Source organism: Heliconius melpomene, chromosome 18 (assembly GCF_056956725.1).
Source record: "Heliconius melpomene rosina isolate 202511_hmr_F chromosome 18, ASM5695672v1, whole genome shotgun sequence".
In the NCBI taxonomy this organism is placed as follows: domain Eukaryota; kingdom Metazoa; phylum Arthropoda; class Insecta; order Lepidoptera; family Nymphalidae; genus Heliconius; species Heliconius melpomene.
Genome location: NC_140406.1, coordinates 5,333,262 through 5,355,164, shown reverse-complemented (window position 1 = coordinate 5,355,164; position 21,903 = coordinate 5,333,262). Strand labels below are relative to the sequence as shown.

The window sequence follows — 21,903 nt, the reverse complement described above, 5'->3', positions numbered from 1 at the left end:
GTCAATTGTATCGTAAAAATATTTATGTCTCTTATATCTCGTTCACGATATTCAAGTTTTGAATATTTTTGCTATTTCGATTGTTGAAGAAAACTTCTGATCTTGATGCTTATAATACATATTATATTCTAGGTAATTATGTAATATTTTAGGCTTTATCGGCTTACTTTATTAGTAAGAATGAATAGTGACTTTTATTTTCCTATTATAATATAACTATTTATAGTATCAAGACCAGCTGAGACAATGAGATCGAGTGGGTGCTCTTGGGAATAAGGGTGTATCGTAAATGTTGAGTCGAGCAGTTTGTCTCCGACGTGTTCGGCTTATATTCGCCGCGGATTTGGTGTCTCTTATTATGTTAGTTGAGCTTGTTTGTTTGATCTTTTGAGATAACATTGTTAATTTTATTAGTTTAGAATTATGATTTAAAAGATATCTTGTTATAAGTAAATTTGAATTTGAGATGTTGCTGATAAAAGAAAGAAAATATAATATTTTCTCTATTAATTTAAAATAATTTTTCAAGTGTATGAAATTATGTAATATTTGGAATGCGCTGTCTTAATTGAAACTGTTAAAAATATGTACGAAAGTTAATTAAAAACGACAACATTATAATAAAGTACTTTGGTCGTATGCGGTGTGGCGACGAGACATTTACTGCTTCAGTAACTTTCGCTATTAGTACGTGCTTAATGAAGTATCGAAATCTATCAAGATGCTTGATAGGTTTTAGTAGACGTATTGGAACCAGGGACTGGATAGGAAATTTATTACCTTGTGAAACATCTATCTATCTATCTATATGTGCATATATTGAAATGTTCAAATTTTATTAATATTTTTTGGGACAGAATTTTCGATATTGATGTAGTATATATATACTTTTGTGTATTCAGTGTTTGTCTAAATATTAGGTATCCATGTGTTAGATGGATAAACGAACATGTTGGTTTAGTTAATGGCAAAGAAAAATGTAACGACAACATTTGCGATTACATTTTTTATTTTTAGCAGAGACATGAGAGGAAACCTAATGTGAAAACACACTCTTTCCCTCTTTTCGTCTAATTTTCAGGACATTGTATGTAGAGTATTGAAACCCAACGCCGCAGTTTTTTTACTAGTCTTTTCACTCGAATGGAGTCGAACACATAGACGAGTACAGTCAGATTTCCGTTCTTACATTTTTTATCCTCCTAATAAATAGGTTAAACTAAAACGAATAACATGTCTCTCGTAGAAGGTATCTCTTCGTTTACCACATTTTTAAAAATATATTGAAATACATTTATATATATGACTTGATATTGAGTATTGTTGTGAAGCAGCTCAAAATTTTACCGCATCAATATATGTACCACGAATATTTACAATGATAACAAGAGTGAAAAAGCAACCGACAAATATCGGTACCATTTTTACTAACCAATAAAAGCAGAGCTTGCATATCGTGATTGCCAATTTAGAAGAGAATTTCGCAACACATTCTCGCCTCCATTAAGACAACAACCCTAAGTAAACACAACGAGCGTGTGGTCACTCTGATAAGTGTTGCTAGGACCACCATATTTTCTAATTAGGAAGTCAAGAGAAACGTACAAAATAAATACTGTAGCTCCGAGAATAAATATGTATGGGGGGGTGGCTTTCTACATAATTGCGCAACCTTTCGATATTCAATTACTATTTCCATCACAAATAGAACACCTAACATAGGGATTAAGATGCAAAGACCTACCGTACACGTCACGGTAGGCATTTCAATTACGAACAATCCAAAAGAGCACAACGTGACGGAAATGGCAACGTTTCCAATAAAATTCAATGAAATCGTTTATAATGTAAGCGTCATTACATCCGGGGTGTATGGGGAAGCCTATTTTTGAATATTCTCGGCGAGGTGCGACGCGTCGATGAGAGCCTTCATGCGCCTCAAAGGTGCCGTATGCCTCTGAGCTGAACTTCTGCTGACTGAAACTCACTAATAATGAGGCTTTCATTATGTATGTTACGAACTTATAAAATGTTTTCCAACTACCTACGTACAGTCAAATGACATTTCATTTAATATACTAATGGTTCCCGCTTGAACTATACAAATATTTATTTAATATTATTTAAGTGTATTTAGGGAAAATTGATTGATTACTTTAGTATGGTTATCTATACTGTAGTTCACTTAGTAAATCGTAATTTAGGGATTTTTGGGATTTTATTGGATTTTGTTCGCAGAAGTTATCGCATTTAATAGAAAAATATTCAGTTTAGGTTTAGGTGTGAACCGCAAACGTGGGTTTTCTCTATCCCACGGGAACACTCCACAGCGCCGTCTAACTATATGCACTCGAAATAACACGACTACTTGAAATTAAAGAGAGACACATAATTTTTTATTAAACTTATAGATAATATCGAACACTTATTATACAAAAATAAGAGAATCTAGTGGCAATACACTCTGTTGAATAGTGGAACTAAGTCGTGTTTCATTTTGTCAGAGTGAGAAAGCTAAATAATACATTTTCTCATGTGGAGCCACAAACACTGTGTTTACAATCTCACGCCGTCGCTAGAGTATGAGTATAAATCTAAAGTTCATTAAGTACCTATTATACACAAAATCGGTATCAAGCATGATTATAACGGTAATTTATTATATTACGATCAGCCGTTATTAATAAAATGGATGGTGCACTGCCTCTGTTCGCTGGCTTACAGCCATTGACTAACAGGCTTTAAATTGTTTTACTGAAAGTTTGTAAAATTTTTTGCCAACTTGATGCAGTGTATGTTGTGATATATTAAACCATCCATGCATTAAAAAAATAACCTGTCAACGATTTTAACCTGTCAACGATGTTTAAGAAATATGAAATGAAAATCATGAAAATATTTAACTTTACATGAGAATCTACTTGTATGAGTGATAGTAAGTTAAGCTTTATTCTACAATATTTAATTTATTTATACTGTTTACACAACTACCAACATACCCATTAAGTAAATTAACATATTACGGGAAATAAAAGCTCAATGTTTTGTCCTATACAAAAAATATTACAAAAGATTACTAAGGACTAATAAGGACCTTTTTATAATAATAATAATATAGATTATTTCTTGTATTATATATATAATGTGTATATTTTTAAACAAGATAGTTATTTACATATTTCTATACTTATCTAATCTAATTATGATCAGGCGGGCCATCTCTATCGGTCTATAATAACATTATAATATAGGACAGTGATCCAGCAATAGGTCAATCTATTTTAATCCATCGCTTGATAGAGCTCAAATTGTGTTAGGGGAATTACAACACCCATGTCACTAACATAATAAATAATCTGGAAGAATCCTCCGGTCACCCCGCGTCAGAGCGGCCGTCAGGGAACATTTACCAAATGCCCCCTTAAAACTTGACTTGCCAAATATTTTCTCATACGTCTACGCAGGAAACGCGAACGAGTGAAATATGGATGCCCCTGTATTGCCATTCTGTAAAATGATTGGTGATTTACGGTTCGCTTTTGTTGCGCAAAACGATTGGTGTCACAGGTGACGTATGAATGCGCTATTTTTGAACTAACTTTAAATCTAAATATTATGTTATCTTTACAGCAACGGTACAAAGGCTTAAATCTATCTTAAAATACTAAGAAAATGATAGAATAATAAAATTAAAATATTTACTAAATATAAACTGAGGCCGTTGTGCTGCTCTGGCACGAAGGTACAACCACTGTGTTGAGTTTCGCCACTCAATACGCAATGCCTCGAAAAATTCGGCGGAAAGTGGGGAACGTATTGGTAACACTAGGATTCCTCTGCCTATCCTGCTGTATCTGGGTACAGCGTGAAGCAGTTTTTTTTTTTCTAAAATAAATGAATAGAAATGGAAAATAAAAGTATATCTTCTAAAGGAGAGGGATTCTGCCAAGCAGAGTTTATTTAAAATAATTCATACAGCACAAGGCGTATTAACAGTGGTACAACGAGAAAGCAACCGCAAGGAATAGTTATTCCAGTTACTCCGGTAATCACATTTGTTGTGGAATTCGCAGAGATGAGATAGGGGGTAGAGGGTAGAGGGTAGGGGGTTGGAATCAATCCACTCTCGCCGAGCCCGTTGTCACATGTCCAATCAACTGACACACTGTTCACTAGGGATAGGGATCATGATACTGGAAATACGAAACTATTGAGTGTTTGTATCTTTTTTCACAACACTTTTGATTATGTTGTTGGATGCTGACATCATTATTGTATAGTAAATACTTAAAGTAAAGTTTCTTTCATTAACTATATTTGGTAACTGCTGTGGTTAGTCTAATATCTTTTACATATTATGAATGTTACACCAGGTTTGAATGGTGAATTAGGAAGAGTTGATTTTGATTCATGAATTTGTTTAGTTATGATATAAAAATATTCGTAACGTTGTGATTGAATTCTGTAAAAATCATTTCTTATAACATCTCCTACATTCAAGGGTTTCTGGTAGAGATCTCTATTAGAGATAAGTTATCCTTTGTACACTTTTTACCTGTTGTTATAAGTTTTCTGTACTTTCTATCTTGTGTGGTACATAAATAAACGAAAAAAAAAAAAAAAAAATTAATTATAATTTTTTTTGGTTTCAGGTAAGCATCATAGCGGTGACGTAAATAAACCCTCATACGACATTTAAATCACAAAGTTAGTAAATAAATGGTTAAGAACTATTCAAAACTGCTCATAAGTTTATAACTTTACTATAGTAAATACCCATGTATCAGTGACGTGTCAAAATATTTATACAAATACTAGCGGACCCGGACGCGGCTACGCCTGCTTGAAATATAAGAATATAATTTCTATAGAAATATAATTTCAATCTAATTGAAATGCTAAAAGTGACTTTTATATTTATTTTCATAAGGATGAATATCAAAATGACGCGGTAACGAACGCGGTCGCGTAGCGACGACGGTTGTTATTAACATGGCAGAATAAATAGCATGTCAAATTAGAAAGTATTTTAATTTATTAGTATATATGTGTAATGTAATGTTATATAGCCTATAGCACTTCTGAAGAATGCAGCTTTCATACAAAACAAAAACAATGTAAATCGGACCAGTAGATCCAGAGATCTTAGCGTTCAAACAAACAAACAAACAAACTCTTCCGCTTTATTATATTACTAGTGGACCCGGACGCGGCTACGCCTGCTTGAACTATAAGAATATTTTCACGTCGGACATACTCATACTATGCCGCCCGAAGGCTAGGTCATTTCGAATCAGTGACATCTCCTTAATTATTTATCAAACTTCATAAGGATGAATATCAAAACGTCGCGGTAGCGGTCGCGTAGCAACGACGGTTGTTATTAACATGGCAGAATAAATTGCATGTCAAATTAGAATGTACTTTAAAATATATTAGTATATATGTGTAATGTAATGTTATATAGCCTATAGCACTTCTGAAGAATGCAGCTTTCATACAAAACAAAAACAATGAAAATCGGACCAGTAGATCCAGAGATCTTAGCGTTCAAACAAACAAACAAACAAACAAACAAACAAACAAACAAACAAACTCTTCCGCTTTATTATATTAGTATAGATTGTACAAATAGAAAATATAATGAATTAAAAGAAAATTAATTTTAATTAATTAACCAAAAAAGTATTTTGGAGAATTATAAAAATTCGCTAAATGTAACAACTTGTCAATTACCTTGCTCTGATGAACAAAGGTTTATGAACTGTATTTATAGGAGTTAACTCGCGTAGTGATGTTAGTTGTCCTTCCCTCTACGGCCGACCCGCAAACAATTAACTGCCCCAACTGGCAGTGCAGATACAGAATTGTTCCGATCGCTTTTTCTTTGTCATTTAGTTTTTCAACTTTTAGTATTTTTATTTTTAAATAAACAAACTTATTTGTAATTTATTAATATTTTTAACTTTTCGCTCTAAAAATGGCTCTAAATAATATTTTCAATTCTTCGCTCTAAAAATCGATAAAAAAGCGGTATTAATGCCGTGCGCTTAGCTTGGTACTAGGGCAAAAACAACACGCATTGCCTTGAAAATCCGGCGGAAAATGGGGAAAGGAGTGTCTTAACACTAGGATTCCTCTATTTTTCCTGCCGTATGCGGGATACAGCGTGAAGTTGTAAAAAAGTGGTATTTGCAAGAATCATTCAAATATTTTATTGTAAAAGTGGAAAATAACGTTTAATAACATTTACGAACCGAAATAGAAATGAAAAAATACAAGAGGATTACGCCCGTAACCTACCTGTCTATACCGTTAGGTAAAAAAAGGAAAACCAATCAATCGGATACCCTCATGCTCCGCTCGTTTTTGTTTAATTTCAACACGCCCGTATCTATCTATATAGTACAAACTACATACATTTAAACAATTCTAAACTAACATAATCTAACTTGTTGTTACGAATCTCTTTTGACAGACCAATTAGATCTGTATTACCTTTATTTTGGAACATCTGCTTTTTTAGCTTTCCTTTTTTCAATTATTCTTTATTATACAACATTAACAATCAAATCCAAGGATACTTTTTCTGTACTGTTTTCATCTGCACGTATATCTAGATTTTATAAATAAAATACAATTTTTCATATATTTTCTCATATATATAGCGTAAAGAAGATAGTTGTAATATAATAACAAGTTAGAAGATACGTAAAAGTACGAGTGAGTTTTAAATTTGAGGTAGGTATTCGTAAACTAATCCTTAAAAACAATTTTAAAAGTGATCTCCACGAACAATATTATTCTACGGAAACTTCAACGTTGACATTTCTGGCTTCATTACTCAAGTGAAATTGGTTTTCTTTATTTTACTTAGTGAGGTGACGTCAATGTAGTTTTAGTTCGCCAACTTTCGAAGTTTGTAAAATTTCAATTTTGAAAACCAAACTACAAGTTACATAATATGCAATTAAATGTTATAATCATTTTATTAGATTAAGTAAAGAAATCCCGTTAACCCTTATCGTAGCGTATCGGCCAGGGGGATGACAGGTTAAAGCCGGAGCTAGGCGGTCAACCGCTTTCATCAATTCTATTACACTGTTCCCGACAGATTGAGGTGGACTTACGGCGCGCTGAGTGACAGTCATTTATGTAATATCGTTTAAAGACAGGCACACCTCGTTCGTCCACGTTGGATAAGCTATTTATCTGATGTAAATTCCATCTATTTTAATTTAGACTTCCATTACTTTCGATACGTATTGGTATTAGGAATTTATAGGTGATCAATTTAATGTTTTCAGCTACTGCTACTTCAAACTATGGGATTAATATTTTATTTGATGTCAATTTATGATGTCACTAAACTATATATATACCTTAAATATTACAATTAAAAAATGTCTTATTACACCTTTAAATATATAATAAATGTTAAACAATTTTTATGTTATCTGTACCAACCTATATATAAAAATATTAATATGTTACTAATCAATAAAATGATTTAAATAAAAATTATCATAAGGAAAAGGAAATATGAAATTATTTATAATGTAGGTATATGTATAAAGCCGTCTTTTATAAACGATGAGGCCGTGGCTAGAATTCCTCATTATATATTGTAAAGCTACACGTGATAATATCTGTAACAAGCTGTAATACATTTACAAGTTAACAAGACGCTAACGATTTTCACCTTTCCCTTTCCTCGGTTACGAGGTAACCTGGCCGGGAAAATACAAACAAGTAAAGAAAATTCAATTTTTATTTATCTCAGAGTATTTATTATATGATGTGGTATTCGTTATTTTTCCATTAATTCCTGAAATCATTCGATATTAACTTCTGCTTCGTTCGAAACAAAAAAAAACATGAAACTAATAGCGAACATATCTTCATTTTAAAATTTATGAATTCTCTTTTGCCTTGTGCGCGAATGGAAAAATATGAATATTTTTATTCTCTTCGGAACAGTAACTCCCATTGTGTGCACCAAGGACGAAAGCACCAAATTATTCACGTAAAGCGCGTTTCTCTGAAGTTATTTCTTTATTACATCCATTCTGCTCGGTTCCTAACCTTATTTCACATGTTTTTATTGTTCTCTCAGCTTTACAGAATATAAACAGAAATTCCCTTAACAGCTCGCCTCGTTATATCTTAGTATTTATCTTCCAGAATAATTAACCATTAATAATTCAAATGAATTTGCCTACTCTTGAAGGTTCCCATTTATCCAAATAACAATTTGACTCTAAAACAAAATATAATGTAACGCCATTTTGTTGCAATTATCTATATTTAGCTCTATCTATTTTGACGAAATTTCTGCAAAATGTAAAGGACTCATACGGTTTATTTTATTAAACTAACACTAACGTGGGAGCCAGAAAATATTTTTTGGTATTATTTAAAAGTAATACATACAATGACGGTATGCTGATAAATGCTACTAATATGAAGTCTACATACCCAACGCAATGTAACACTGAATTAATTAATATAAATAACTGATTTCTCAAATCCGAAATGAAAATATCGTCAGACATTCCACGCTTCCAGATGAATACAAGGGCTTAGCAATGAATAATAGCTGTCGCTTAATAACGGCACTGTAATTGCGTTATCTAGGCTCCTAGAGGGCGGCACACCCCTGCTATCCATAACCGCTGCCTCATAATTGTCTAAGATTTGAAGAGGAATCGTTACGACTGGGTACCTTTTACTCTTGTTGTTGTTATTATAGTGGATATAGTATGTTATTGTAATGTAAGAGACCAGTGGTGGCTCAGGGGCACGGGCGTGTGACTGTAAATACGATAACGATACGACGAAAATGGGCTACGAAGTGTTGTAACACTATATATACCATATTATGTGTTTTGTGTAGTGTATTTTGTCTATTCTATATATGTATATATAAGTATATATTTATTATAATTATAATGTGGGATGGCCACAGGTTCCTTTTGCCTAATCTGCTGTGTGTGGGATACAGCGTGAAGATAAAAAAAGCAGAAATAGATTATTATGATACACGTAGATATATGGCAATAGTATCAAATATATTTTAATTATGACCATATTTTATGCATTCGGTATGTTTTTACTTATATAGATTTTTCGACTTACTTAGCCAGTTCAAAGCAATTAATAGCAATATATTATGTACATAAGGTATGATGATACGATCCTCACTTATTCTATTTAAAGATATAGGCATCTGTTTGATGTTTCATCTACAAATCGGTCACAAAATGAGACAACGTCTCAAAAACTAAGCCTTAAATTGAGGTGTGAAAGAGACACGAAGCTCTCAAACGATTGATCTCGGTAATTCTTTAAGCTTCAAAGAAAAAATGTTGCGAATTTATCATTTCATAACTAGGAGAGAATTATTAGGGAGTCATTAAGTGTAGACAATAATTTCATGATAAATTTACGTTAAGAACATTAAAGTATTATTAGTTATTATGCTCTTATTTTTTGATTGCGTTCACTTAGAAGCTTGAATTTTTCTGTGCTCCAAGGGAATATATATCTTAATATTTGATGTAAATTTTAGCTTAATATCTAAACGCGATCTCGATATATGTAAATGGTCTTGACAGACGGATTATAATGTGATCCTATACGATTCCGTTTTTCTTTATTTTACCGTGTAGGTATATATAAACATTCAGGCAAATTAAATATTTGCACAGTAACCACAAGTACCACAGAATTTAAACATTTTTCTGCTACGTTATTACATCGCTATATGGTAGTGTCATTTAACAAATACATACATCCAATTTAAAGGCTTATCTGCATTTTAGCAACATTCCCCTCTTCCTGTTAATCGATTTACTCTATATTATCAGATTCACTATCCTCTGCTATACCGAATTTCCTAAAAGCAAAATTGCCGGGCTCATAGCGTAGTACTTAGTTAACTGCACCTACATTTTAGGGTAGACAGTGATTCAGAGCGCCGAGTTCATATGTGTATTGCAGTTAACGATATAAGTGTTTTCCTGGGAAGGAAAATGTTATTTAAGGCACGTAATACTTATTTTATTTCTTCCCGCAGCTTTAACAATTAACTTTAGGTTCCTACTGATATAACTTAATACAATAGTGATAGTAAAATTATATTTATCAACTTAATAATATTCGCTTTATTATTTCTAAACAAGAAGGCTAAAGTTACAGTTACCGATAACAGTTTTTTAATACCTTGCTCAACTTATTACAAAGTAGGTACTATAAAGAAATAAAAGCAAGCCAGTAGCAAAAGGTAAACGAAACACTAAACCCATCGAGTCCCAAAAAATCTCGTAGTGAAAGTGCTTGTCTAGCGTTATACAGAAAATATTGTTCGTATTTTGATTTATGGGCCTTAAAAGCGGCCCTTGTTCCACGCCTCCAGTTATTGTTTTTCCTCTTATGAAAATAGCGTAGTTTCCTCGTTGCGGTCCACTGTTTCAAACGAAGTTTCCCCGTGATTTATTCGCAAGTTAAGTTTACGTTTCGGTAAGCTAAAAGATTTTTTGCTCCCGTTGATTTTGGTCGACCTGTGGAGCAATTAGGGTTGTCCGAGTCTATTAGCCAACGTTCTGGGGTGGTGATTGTGACCACGCTAATAAATGGGAATTCTGTTGTAATAAGTAAGATTTCAGAGCAAATGGACAGGTTTGCATGTCCCTTGTCAACCGAGCTTAGTGCGACCTAATCTTGTGTACTCTAGCAAGACACGCATTACGTTGACGCGCACAATCTCCCTGATAAGCAATGTAGGATTTGTGTTCTCTACAATATCTACATATAATTTAGCAACTGCGTATTTAACCTAGCTTATACGATTTCTTTCTTAATTAACTCTTGAGATTATTGTCGTGAATTAGAAACTACTTACAATCAAATTTATTACATCTTTAAATAGATTTCTCTCTTTTTAAAATATTTTATTCATGGTTTTTTTCTATTTAGAGAAGATTTTAAATCATGGGAAATATAAAAAATACCATTGTTTTTCTAATATTTTTGATAATTACTCTCAATCGCAATAAATCTAAGACCACAAAGGTTACCTCAAAGACCATAAATATGCTGAGAGAAGACTAAGCTTTATTTCCGATTTCTCTTGAAATTTGATTCTATACTATGATACTATATCTGTCTCTTCAATATTATCCTAGTCTACGGTAGGTATGTGAACGAGTAAACTTTGCCCACCTAATGTGTCCCTTATAATTGTGCGTAGTTTGCGGTGTGACGCTGTGATACGACAAGCGTAATTGTGTAAGATTCAGCAAATAAACTTTAACAGCTACCCCTTACTGTGCGTGTTTTGTGATACTGACCTAAGCATTATATGTCCCACTTTATAGATACAGTAAGACTAATTGATTTGGGTGTTTTTTTTGTTTAACTTTTAGAGAGATTAAATATTTTATATTAGAGATTATATATATATATATATATATATATATATATATATATATATATATATATATATATGAGAGATTATATTTCATATATCTAAAGAAATTATCTCTAATGTTATTATTTATAACTATACCATATTCGTATTATAATTATCATTTTTTTTTAATTTATTATTTAACATCAAAATTTCGGTCTACAAGAAATAATTATATTTTAAACAATTTTGATAATAACAAGGATCTTTATAATATATCTTTAATATTTTAAATATGTTAAAATTACATCATACCTAATTATCTCTATAAAAATACATAAAATAAGTACTAAAAAAGTAATTTTCAAATGCTTTTAATATATTTTTCTGAATCATGTTTCTTGGTAACAACATAAAAGTTAATACGTCAAACATAATATTAACAAAGTCTTTTAACGGTGTATAATTTAAAAGTAATATTAAAATTACTTTTAATGTTCCTTAGCATTGCGTGCCGTGTGGAACAATTTGGGCGTGTTTCACCAATGTTTGTACTCGGTCGCTAGGTGACACGTCAGGTGTTCAATCCCATGGCGTATCGATTTTGTTTGATTACATCATACTTTACTCTATTCTGAGGCAAATTACTAGTGCCAGCTAATGTACTACTATATAGACATTATTTATATACGCTTTTTTTGTAATGAAATATATCGAATGGTATATTTTTATTGTAATTAAAGTAGTTACAATTAAGTTTTATATAAAGCCTGCTGATGTATTGAAAAGTAGATAGTGAAAGTAAAATGAAAGGGCTTAAAAACTTTTTAATATAATCTTTTTTTGTTTTGTTATAGTCTAAAAAATGTTTTTTATACTTTTACAATAAAGTTAAAAATATACACTCTAAGATAATTAAAAAAGGAAAATGCAAATTATGTAAAAAGAAGCATGAAATATGGGCTACAATACCCACCGTATTACTTATCGATGATACGGGAAAATCCCATAAGTCCAAACAGTATTTATTTTTGTCGTTCGATTCTACAGTCATCGCTCATGTAATACGGGATTAAGGGCCTTTATTCATCGGCGAGGACACGAATACCACTCATGTAACAAAGGAAATACCTACGCAAAGGATGGAATTTGGTGCCATTTCTTTTCAACGTCTTATTTATAACAAAAATATAATCTTTTAATGCTTTACTTTCTGATAGTGATTTTCTTTATTTGGTATATTTAGTTACATTTATTAAGTAAACAGATTATATTTATTATTATATTTATACTGTGCATTGTTTTTTAAAGTAAATGATGGTAAATAGTAGTAAAAGGTTTCGCTTCGGTTTTGGCACATTTTGACTAAAATCTAGTTTGGCCATGCTTTCGGTTTTCACAAAAATAATTTACTCAATCTACAACCAAAATAAACTATACGTCAATACTTTTTTATTACGTGCTCCAATGAATAAGAAATCCATATACTTTACTTGATATCAAAGGAGTTTCACTTTTAACCGAAACAAACCAGACCCTTTTTCGGTCGAATATAAATAATAAGTAATTAACGTCTCATGGTACAACGTTCAATTAGGATTTTTTTTTTAAAACTAGTCTAGTAGTATGGTACTCCTACCATAATATTAGTTAACTAGTTCTCTGATACAATTTTTTTGTGCATATTAAACTAATTTTGTTGATACATTATATAAGTTACTTTTTAGTTGATTGTTAAATAGTACCAATAACCAAGCCTCTTAGTCTTAAACGAGTATAACTGTTTTAAAAATGAATCCTCATTCATTTCAATGCAAAAAACACAAGGATTATCTTTATTTGGCTTCCTTGGTAATTCGCAAAGTATATCAAAGAGCCTTTGTTTAGTGCGGCATTGTTGTTCGCCCTTCGATCTGCTAAAGTTGAACGCAAGTCGGACGAGGGATTTAGACGAGTTTCGACGAAATCAGACAAGTTATATCGTATTCCTAGTGGCTTTTCACTTCCAACTTCGCTCGCGTGATGTTGATTCGACCTCAAGTTTGTTGTTTATCAGTCAGAAACATTCATTATGAGTCCAAAATCAAAATGCCTCCCACAAGTCAATCGGAAAAGTTTGCAAAGGAAAACCTTTATTTATTCTATTATTATAAAACAACCTGGCCGCAGATGGTTGACTTGCTTTAAAATATTGGGGTTGCGCTGCAAATAAAACTTACTTTTAAATTGTTTGTTTTGCCTAACAAGAGAAAATTTTGTAATATTATCTTATAATAATACGTGCTTGTGTTAGAAAGTAAAATTGGATTAAAATTGTGATTTTGGTATAGAAGAATATTAAGCCCCTATATTGCTTGCTTGACTGTTAGCTTTGTAATTTTAATGTTATTACTTAGACAAATTGCTGTGCTATTCCATTATAGCATGATGTTTCTGTTAATTAGGCAGAAAACAACTAAATACCTAACCGCACCTGCCGTGTCCACTATAATACCTACAACCAATGCGAAACATGTCTTAAATCTTATTTATATTATAAAATCAAAATTAATTAGCGTAATTACAATATAAATAAGATGTATATTGAAATATGGTGATGTCACTTCCCTAGAATGTTGCCATCTAATAGATTAACGATGAGGTATTTTCTAAAGCTCAACACGCTACAAAGCCTGATAATAAATAAAGCAGCGTCGCCCACTAAATTATTTTAGCCCATTACCGCGACAGGCCCGACACAAATTAATCACTGGAATGACACTAAAGGCGTTTAACACTTTCCTGTGGAGTAAACTGCCGCAAAACTCCTCGCCAGGACGCTAAAGTCGTTATTTCTATACAACAAGATGGGGCGTGTTTAGTCATTCTTTTAAAATCAATTGTTATTATGACAAGGTTATTAGGAAATGGGAAATTGTTAGTATAGATTAATGTTATGTAAAAATTTGGAATTGGAACCTGGAAATCACCTTAATGGAATTTGTTCTGGCGCTTATTCAAACGTGACAGCTGTATCTTGTACTATACACATATAAACATGTCTTTTAGAATTGATCTGTCTTCAAATAATTAAAATATACACAGCTATACATACTCGTGTCAAAAATTGTTATATAGTATAGAGTTAAACTATTTCAATAATAAAGAAAAGTAGTTTTGGTTAGCACTTTTATCGGTAAGTCTTTCAGTCGAAGACAAATTACCGGCGCGTTATGGTATGAGGCGTCATCTGTCACCATCGTAACTGTCAAACTGGCCGGGTTGAATCTATCACGCGCGAACTAATATCGAAGTTGAGACAAGTCGTTTGAGTTCCTCGATCGATAGGTCAACACGAGTCGAAGTTTGAGGTGCAACTCTGGAATAGCATGCTTCTTTTATTTGATGTTTCCGTAAAGTTGCCTTTGTCCTGTCCTCTAAGTAATAGCAACGATCGTCAACTACATTGTGCAGGTTTGAGCTTATAAACAAAGTAGGTAGATGCTTTTAGGAAAATATCTTTTCTAAGTATATTATTATACTTTTGGTAACGGGACAAAGTCACAATAGGCGTCTAGCTAGAAGCTAGGAGTCTAGAATATTTTCAATACAAATATCGTAATTTTAATTTTAAAAGATATATTTGTTTTCTTTGTATATGTCGATATTTGGTCCATATGTACATAATTAGAGCCTGAAGTAGGGCGTTTAAAGTGCAAATATTTAGAGTAAATTAATTAAAAAACATTTGATTTTCTCTTATTTTTTTATATAGTAATATACAAATAAGCTAATAGGAAGCGTGAAAAAGAATCAAGAATTCATTATTTCACAAAAAACTGACACAACATGAAGCAATAACAAAGCTACGATGAAAAACAAGACGAGTATAAGCGGGGGAGGAATAATATATTTATTTATATTTTCATACCCTGCGGCGACTCAACAAAGCTCTTGAGTAAAGGCCTAGTGAATCTCGGGTTGCGTTGATGTTTGCCGAAGGATATCCCGGGACAAACGAGTCCGGGGTTGACGATCCCGGGATCCCGGGATCACGACTGCGTTTAGGGACAACAATGGCGCCGTAGATACCCCGATATCGCGATATATATTATCTTTGTTGACACCACATCATGTAGGTCGTTTTTGTTACCAATTTTCTCATTGTGCCAGTGAAATAACTTTAGGCGCAATTTTTTACCGCCTTTGTACCAGTAATTGAATAAAGTAAAACAACAATAAAGGTAACTTCTTTTTACTGTGTATTATTAATGATATATATTAAAAATGTTTTATATTTCTTATCTTTGTTTCTATTTAGTAAAATTGTCTTTATTCAAATATCTGTGTGACAGTTAGAACGTACACAGGTATATAATTAACACAGAGCACGCGGTGATATTGTGTTCAAATGTTGCCTAGGTATCTATTATTAAGAGCAAAGTTATCCTTATACGAAATGTTTATAATATAGACAACAGTTCCCCTATTTTGTTTTATTGTCTGTTATATAAGAAAAACGTATTTTCATATGATTAAATTTTATTTTAATAACGAATATTCTCATGTTTGTAACTTCATCCAATATGTAACAACTTTGTTCAAATTTCCTTGTTCCGATATAGACGTTCGTTACATTATGGTTGGCTGCTTAAACAGTCTCGACTCGGCTTGGATAACTGTTTGGGTAATGGTGTGTGACATGACTAAATATTTTTTTTTATCATTGACGTCTAAGGGAAACAATGTCGTCCCTAATAAGATAAATGATTCATTGTTGTGTTCAATTTAGTCGCTATGGTAGAAAATATATCGTAAGGAATTAATACAATTTCTTAAAAAAGTATTCTTGGAGATTTCTAATTTACTTTATATATTATGGAAAAGATGAAGATGATTCATAATATTTAGTAGTAGCTAATTAACATAAAACCTTAGTTTAAGTTAAGATGATTAAAAAATTTAATATATGCATGTGTGTATTTTATCAATATAAATATTTGTTTTAATGATCGAAGTTAAAATATTTTTTTTATTTGAAAGCTGTTACTAATTTCATTAATTAATTTTTATGTTTAATTGGACATTTCTCTGTTCAGTTCATTATCCTCACTCATATTAAGTAAAGTATCACTTAATGTTAATGCACTGAAAGTAATTCATTCGCATTAGTGACATAGTATAATTTAAATTAAAAAAATCATACGCTATAGCTATGGGAACTTGTATATTATCCACTTTGTAGCGAGCACCTCCGCTCCTTGACACATCCTAGTGCCGTAGACAATTAAGACACTTGACCCCGATTGGCAAAGACCTAATATGCGGTGGGTCAATAGAGTGCGGTGTGGGTTAAAAGGCTTGATGAACTGGTTGTTTACGAGGTGCCAGTATCACCTTTGTGGTGACAATGTACGAGTATCTACTGGTATTTACGAAATTTAGTTTATAGGATAAATATTTGTTTTCATACAAATATTTATTTTGGATATTATAAAAGAGATAAGGATATAATATTACATCTAAAATATATTTTTTTATATATTCAAGGTAATACAATCGAATACAATGAAATAAATCTTGAAATCCTGTAATAAATCTTGAAGTATCTAAACGTTCCATTTAAAGGAAGCTTCGTTCTCAACACGAAGATGTTAAAGGCTTTCTACAGAGCAAATGAAAAGCTATATTGTGTATAAAGTGGGAAATATATTTTTATTTACTTTTTGTATATTATATTATATTAATATAAATATTTTTATCCTTTTCATACATGTTCATTTTTATATGAATATGACACGATGAATGTGTTTTAAATAGAGCATTAGTTGATTGAAAATATACTATATGTATAAGTATACTATATGTATATATGGGCCTAAAGTAAATATTTTGTGGTATTTTATGGAATGGTCATCATTTACAAGAAACATATCAATTCAAGTTACTGCTGCTTCAATTGCAATGCTACTTCATTAATATAACGTATATAGATAGTTTAAAATCATACTTCTTTATATTATCTATCTGTTATGTCAATAAAAATACATTTATTTAGAGAGTTATATCTGTGACAACATAATATTAAACAATTGAAAGAGTCCTAACTCAACAGTCCGTTGCCCTCGCCTATACCAGCTATCTACGTAAAATCACATTCATAAAAGATATGTATATTATCATCAGATGGATTCACAAAGTTTCACCCCGATACATAAAGAATATGAAGAAATATATTCAATATTTATGGAGAAAAAACTGTGTTTTACGAATCGTAGATCAAAACAGCGGTCTACTCCCTGGAGTAGAGAAAAAATATTAAAATATCCGACTTTTGGAAACGAAAATACACGATGTAAGAAAAGATGAGTCGGGCACAATTTTGTCGATTCGATGTCCCCAATTCGTTTGCTGAATTCTTAATGGCGCCGCAGGGTCGGCTCCGTTTCGTAATCGCGGCGTTTTCGTATTTAATGCGCGTCGGGTCGTCTGCCCGATCACACACCACAGCGCGTTCCTAACAAGAAATTAATTGATACACTGGGACTGCTGTTAATCAATTTACAATATTTTTATAATTATATTATGTTGTTATTCAATCGAGCTTAATATATTGTTTTTTTTTTATTAGGGTGGACGCAAGTTAGCTATTTTACGTACTTCGGTCTATATGTAAAAAAATATATTAGTATATTTGAGTATAATTAATTATATTAATTACGAGTAGGTACTACTGGCATACGTCAAAGTTACAAAAAAATCTCAAACGAGTGTTTTATGAACATGCTACGCTAATGCTACGTCAACACTTACTGTCTCTATACTAGTACATACAGTACCTAAGGGGTTAGGACGGATGGACGGGATCAGCTGCGTAGTATGTTCAGTGGGTCATGTCCACCTGCACACACGACGCTTGTATATGTTATCCCTACTTGGATTAATATTTATATTTAAATAAGTTTTTTTTATTAAAGATCGTCATTATTGTCTTCGAAATTTCGTTGCATGAGCATAAATTTTAACATTGTAAAATTGAAATTTATAAACTTCCATTTTTTTTAATAATGTTAAATATACCTTGGCATGGTGTTAGATTCTGCAATATTTCTTAAACAATCAGAAAGCCGGAGATATGACATTAATTAACATAATGCCAATAATTACGATTCTGTGTCATGAAAATATTGGAAAAGATAAATTGATATTAAAAATGAGATATCTTATACGGAAATGAATCAATATATTAAGTCAGATTAGATTGTTGCCCCGGGCGCGCGAGTTGATTAAGATGAGAAAAATGCCTATACATACATATATCGTGTAATATATTTTTCTTATATCCTTTTGCATTTTTTGGTCGAAAACCTAAAAATTATACAATTAATATGTATGTAAACATATACAATTAGTAACTATATAAATAAATCCTTTAAAAACTCAGATACCAAGACATTCCTTTTTCTGTTTTTCTCCTCAACGACACTTAGTGTTATATGGCGGAATTCAACGCTGCACTTTGTCTTACCAGAATGGAAAAAATAAAAGTCATCGAACTCACAACCATCACGTTTATAATCTGAATTGAACATGTAGCTTGTTTTCTCATATAGTACCTACTGTATACAGTTACAATTAAAAATATTCCCTATAATAATATACGTAGACAAAAACACAATATTACAGCGCACACAGCATGTATTGATGCATTATTATTAAAGTAACAAATAATTGTAGCGCATGCAATTTAAAAATGCAAGCACCATTGAAACAGTACAAACAAACAAACGTAACAACTGTTCGTCCATTGTTACCATTCCGGTAAAAAGTGCTCGCCTAAACAAATACCTAGCATCAACAATTAAAACGTACCTCTCTCGAATTTACTCTCGTAAATCTTCACCAATTTGATGGTTTACCAGCAGCCCTAATTCCACGCTCCCCAAATTGATCTACGTTTCCACCAGATTATTTCGTTCTAACTCGGTCTCAGCCGTGTCTTTGTTTTATTGTCTAGCTCGTCGCGATCACCTATTTTATTGTCACTCTTGTAAATATAACATTCGGTATTGTTATCTTTATTTGATTTAATATTTGTATCTTTCTTATTTTTTATTAAAAATGTATAAATGTCATAAAGAACAGTCGTGGCGTAGGGGCACTAAGTGTAACTGTTAATGCGACAGGTTCAATTCCAATCAAGGAAATAAAATATTTAATATTATCTTTTCTTCGCTCTGGTGTCGACGCAAAGCGCGGCGTTGAGTTTCGTCTGAACACTAGGTTCCCTCAAATATTACTGAACAAATATTACGAATTACGATAGTTTAGTTTAATTTCCCTTGTGATTATTCTATTAATTTATACGACAGTACGGCATCAAGTGTTCCGTCGACATTTGTAATTTCCGTTAATTTTCTCTATATACGTATTGTGTGTTCGCTATTACAACGGAATTTGGATCGCTATAGTTACACTACAGCCCTAATGAATTGTTGTCGTTGTTTATACCAGTTACTATACGTCTTACTATAGTAGGTACTAGTATATAGTAGTTCTCGTAGAGCTTAAAACAAAATATATTCAAATAAATGAAAACAGAAACGAATGACAAACTAGAGGTAGTATTTATGGAAAAACGATTCCAACAAATAAAAAGCTCCTTAAGTAAAAGTGTTCCATCCTTTTCCCGCGTGGTCGCCAGTGTAATTGATCATGGCTGCCGTAGCGAGATAATTCTGCCGTGACGTGATCCGCATTGTGCCGCTTTTATTATCGACTCCTTGTCGAGGTGCACGGGAAATGCAAAACAAACTCTCGCTAATTGGAACGGATACGACTTAATTTCCCCCAGCAGAAGTGTTAAAGCGGAGTGCTGACGTAGATACGTTTTTTACAATAACCTGTGAAATCTAATGTGAATCTTTAATTTCTTGAAATGTGAGGAGATTAGAGATTATATTATATATCAATTAATAGTTACAAATATAAATATAGTGTTACATTAACAATAACACAGAATTAACATTTTTTACAAATTTTTTATTCGTCCACTTTGCATAATAAAAATCTACATATACATATTCCTACCTATGTATTATTTTCCATATATTGATCTATACAAGTTTTATACAAAATTATAATATAAGCTAATCGTGCTAAATAATATTCTACGACCACGTACAAATTGTATATTATTCACGATTAAAATACAAAAACGGCAAAGTTCGCTTTATTTCACTGTTCATACATTTCAAGTGTTATCAGTCAAATGCTTTAATCCAGCCATTAGTATTGCGAGTAACACTTTAGTGTAGCATAAGTTTAATGCGATGCCCCGATGGTCCATAGCTATAGCTTAAGCACTTAAGCCTTGGTGTTTGGAGAGGTTTCGAGTTTGAATTCCAGGTTGAGCGGTTTGTGTTTAACTAAGTTAAATGTTTGCTGGTGCTAGGTTTTGGCCAGCGGCAAATGGATTTTATAGGGAAACTATTGAAAATTATATTATTTTAACATTTACATGTTTTATTAATAAGAATTGTAGCTTGTCTGTTTGCTGCAGAGAATTCTATACTGGAGGAGATATAAGTTGTAGATTATTGGTTAAACAAAGTATATAATAGCGAATATTTTTATCTACTTCATCGGTTCAGAAAAATGTGTGTCAACTTTCTGTTAATTTCAACAACAAAAATTTAAAGAATCCCTTTTATTAAAAGCTTATCCAGATGATCTCGAGACAGATAAAAACCTTTTAAAAGGGAAACTTAAAAAGATAAAAAGCCTCTGTAACAATTTTGTTATGCCTGTAGTCTTTACTCAATTGTCGTAAGTAACATATATATACGTTTCTGCTTTAGTGCCCATGTGAAATTAGAGATAATTACAACAAGATTGATAATACACAAGCCGCAAAGTTAAAAGAGGTCACAACTGTAATCAGGCTTATCCATTAATTACGTTATGGATTGTTGTAACCCTTCGAGGTTTCCCCGATTCGGTGCCGTGAATAGAAACAATCGTCTCTGAGGCTGAATGCAAACTCGTGCGATTGAATTAATTCTATTGCTGTGTTTAGTCTCTCCCTTAGTAAATGTAAACTTTAAGATTCCATCCGCGAACTCTGTTTCGGAAGATTTGTTACTTTTGTTTTTGATGACTCTCGTCTAAATGCTCACTTTAATTATATTATGAAAGATATTTAAAAAAACATTGTAAATATTTGGACGATGATTCTTTGGATATACCCTATGTATTAAAAAGTAATTATAAAATATATATCGTCAACATTATTTAGTTTAAAACTAAGAATAGATTCAGGTATGTTTTATGAAAACCATAGCTTTACATATCATACAAAAATAGATTGAAATATTTGGTGTACTGAATTCAATAGACTCCTTAAGACGAGAAAGAGAAGAGAGATTTCTGGCACATGACTCTGCGTTGTTTTATGTATAATTCTTATATGTAGAAAGCTGCAAGTGGATATTACATTTTGATTTGTCAAAAGT

At 32.0% G+C, this 21,903-nt stretch overlaps 1 protein-coding gene across 1 annotated transcript in view; it reads left to right on the top strand.

Annotated features, from left to right (window-relative positions):
• Positions 1–21,903, top strand: part of cpo (RNA-binding protein) — a 122,393-nt gene that overhangs the window by 66,465 nt on the left and 34,025 nt on the right. The window lies entirely within an intron of this gene.